Source organism: Quercus lobata, chromosome 6 (genome assembly GCF_001633185.2).
Source record: "Quercus lobata isolate SW786 chromosome 6, ValleyOak3.0 Primary Assembly, whole genome shotgun sequence".
Taxonomy (NCBI): Eukaryota; Viridiplantae; Streptophyta; class Magnoliopsida; order Fagales; family Fagaceae; genus Quercus; species Quercus lobata.
In genome coordinates, this window is record NC_044909.1 from 28924307 (window position 1) to 28928163 (window position 3857).

General features: G+C 32.5%; 1 pseudogene; it reads right to left on the bottom strand.

Annotated features, from left to right (window-relative positions):
- Nucleotides 1-2458: 2458 nt before the first annotated feature.
- On the bottom strand, nucleotides 2459-3264 carry LOC115994735 (annotated as a pseudogene).
- Nucleotides 3265-3857: the final 593 nt, after the last annotated feature.

The following is a 3857-nucleotide window of genomic DNA, read 5'->3' on the forward strand; positions in this document are numbered from 1 at the left end:
TTATATTTTTTTCATCATTTGTTTTAAATTTGAGTGTTCCGCATCCCTTCCCAATAACAATTGGTAACAAGTTGTTTCTTGCAATGGTAGATCACCATTTAGATACATACAGTCAATAGAATCATTTTTACAAGGTATTTTATCCATCTTTCTTCTTCTTCCTTTTTTTTTTTTAAAAAAACTTTTAACAATATATCTTTTGGGACTAAGGCACGGTGGTGGTTGTTGTTATTGTTGTAATATTGACAATATATCATCTTTACTCATGATTTTGAAAATTTAAGTACAGAAATAGCATTGCAGGTCCCATGTTATTGGGTAATTTTGACGACTCAATGAGGCTTGCAATTTTCAATTATCCAATTGGTCATTGATTAATAAAATATTTATTGAAAGATTGAATATGAAACTTCCATATTCAGAAAGGAAAGCTCTCAGTTTGTGACTCTTCCATTAGTTGTGATTTTTCATCTAATGTTTCTCAAAAAACCATTTTTTACGGATATGTCTATGTCCAAAAAAAAAAAAAAAAATCTCTCCTCAATTCTCTTAAGTGTTCACTCCCTGAGTCCCATCCTTCTACCTAAAAGTCTTCCATTCAAAGGTTGGCTAACAATGGTAATCATGGTCGTTAGGATCTTGAACTGGATCATAGGATCATACAAAATTGCGATCCTATGCCGAACTTACACGATTCAATTACAGATACATTAATTGGGCCTTTTCTTATTATTAGTCCTTTATTGTGAACCCATGCAAGATGAAAAGGATTTGCTACCTGGTCCATAAAGTTCACAAAATTCAAAGGATGTGAAGCTTTTAAAGTAAACCCCATTTCCTTTCCATTGCCAATAGCTATTTTTGCTAAAGTTGTAAGCTGGAGCTCTAAAAATCCTCATTCGTCCAGAATTGTTGCTACAACAACACTGTTAATCTGTTACCGTGCTATCATCTAAGTATTATATAGCTTTTTTTTTTTTTTTTTTTTAAAATAAAAAAATTATTAATGGTGAAAATATAGATCAAAATGAGCATTGTTTGATGACTATTTACCGTTCGTTTTAAATGTCCAGGTGCAATGTTTTCAAATGTCTATTGTTAACAGGTATACAAATTATATTAAAAAAAAAAAAAAAATCATTCAAGCAGACACGCTTTAGTTGTTTTCCAAGCTATTTTGTTATTAGGGGTTGGCTTTGCCACGAGTACAAATGAAAACTTAGAGAGAGTAGAGTATACGTAAGTTGAGATTGTTAATGCTGTTTTGGTTTACGAATTTATTGCCAAACCTTTTTAGTTTTTAGTTATTATTCTTTTCCTTTTTCTCTTTAATAATTCTTAAACTTGTCTTTCTCTTTCCCATGGATGATGGGTAACAAGTTATAACTTTTAAATATTTTTGTTTATGTTTTGGTAAGGTTTTTTTTTTTTTTTTGGTAGAAGTTTATTGGAGTTGTGTCAAATTTAATTTATTATCTTTTATAAATAACTTGTGTCAAATTTAATTTTTCTTTCAATGATTCTTTTTTATCTTTTACAAAAAATAAAATCTTAGATTTTTCCATTTGATCCTACGATTTGATCCCACCCTCTAAACGATTCTAATAATTATGATGGTAATATAACAAGACAATGCCAAAATTGCAATAGTACTCTCAGTTGAAGTATAACAAAGAGCCCAATAATTGATGGGATGTGTGCCTCTCCCTTTGACCATTCTCGATAAATTTAGCTAAAATCATATATAGTAATAAAAGAAAAGGTTATCAATGAAGGGTTTCTAAATTTCCTAGTACTTTGACATAATAATAAGGAGGAATTTTTTTGGCCAAGGTTAGGGGATTGAGTTTTAAGGTGTTTATAAGGTAACTTTAAAATAAATACTTATTTATATATTTTATTTATTTTGAGTTTAAATATAATAAGGAAGTTTTATAAAACCTTCTTTTTCCAAAAATTATCTTAAATGTTTGTCTTATGGGAGTGCACCCCTCAACATGCTTGTGAGATGTGCACTTCATAGGATAAGTGCACAAGATATTGTCTCCTCTTTTACACCCTCCAATAAAATGATGAAATGTAGGATTTTTTTTTCTTTCAAATATTAAAATAAGCAATAACACAATTAAATTCTTTATTTGCTAAAACTTCTATGTAAAGAAAAAAAAAGTTGTTATAGCATCCAATTAGTGGAATTTTTGGAGCATCCAGTTATTTTTCTTGCAGAAAGAGTTAGTGGATTTTTTTTTTTTTTAATTATTTTTTTCTTATTTTGAGAGAACAGATGGGATCCAAGTCTCAGTCCCTCTGTCCTTGTTACCCTGTAGAAAATTCTGTTCTGTTGCTAGACCTCAAGCTCAACATTGTGTATATTAGAGTTGAGCAATAAGGCCTGAAAAAGCAATAATCTCTAAACTTTAAAGTCATAACTTAACAATACAAAGTAACTAGGAATGGATCACACACTAGTAGAGTTGAGCAAGAAAGCTTGTGATTTCCTCTCATAGTAGTAGTTATTGGTGGAAGAAGCATCAGCTGAGAAGATCATCTCCCCATTAACTTCAAATCCATTTTCCTTCAAAAGATCCAAGGCTTCAAAAAATGCATCCCCTTGAATTCCTCTTCCATTAACTTCATAGCTAGGCAACAACTTATTCCTATCAAATTGCTCAGCTCGAAGCCTAAAGGCTTCCAAGTATCCTTTTGGGGTGCCAACCTTATCAGTATAGAATTGGTGGTTAACATAGTCGATGACACTTCCATAATTCGATATAGGGTATAACAGTGGTGTAAAAGGGTGCATTGGTAGCTATGGATATAGCACTTTGGTTCTTCAACATGGTAATGAGCTCCCCTATGCAGTAAGCAAAAGTTGAGTTTGTGTTTTGGGAGGTTTTCATAGTCAATGTCAATGCCATCAAGATGGTATTTGATTGCTATGGATCTGAGGGATGAGAAAGCATTTGATATCCAAATTTGGGGTTCTACTGGATCATACCAGCGAATGACTTTTTGGCCAAGGCTCCAGCCTGAGAGGCTAGCTAAGGCTTTTACGTTGGAATGTTTGGCCTTGATGGCTGCAACCGAGGCTGGGGTTAATGTGTCTACCCAATATGGTGAGAATGTGCCAATGCCATTTTGAGTCTTGCCTGATGGGTCTGCATCGATTGCAAAGCCAAGTATAAAATGGAAGTCGATGCCATCTTCAATTGGAACAGGATCAGACGTAATTGGAGTACCTGTGGCTCCTATGTACTCCATCATCACCTTCCCATCTAAATCATAGAAGATGACTTAGAATATGTAAGGAGAATTAAGTAAAATTTAGTACAATTCTGACAATATTAAGTATAAACTCTTACGTAATAGTACAATGGAATAAATATTACACCTCATGAAACAAAGGATGTTACTTCTTGTTGGTATCAACTTCTTATTGATTTAAGTGCAGAAATGAACTCCTTTGAAAACGAAACAGTATCATCTGAGTTTAAGATAGTTTTTGAAACTGGTAACTCTTACAATTTGGATTTTAAAAAGCAAGCAATAGCATGGTTTTCAAGGAACCTCATTGTAAAGGATTATTTTCCAATGGTCATATCTAGAAGATCCTTTAGTTAGTTTTAGAAGCCTTATTCTATGAAAAAGTTGTGTATCCTTATCTACTTACCGCAAATTTGTAGCATGCTCAAGGTGATTACAGCAACTTGGAGGAGAAAGATATGAAGCCTGATCATCCTTGTGTTGTTTGTGGAATTGAATTATGAAGACCAAGAAATTCTTTTTTTATTTTTTTGATAAGTAGTGAGGACCAAGAAATCAGTTCTAATTTATATAGTTTCTCTACTTGCTAGTGC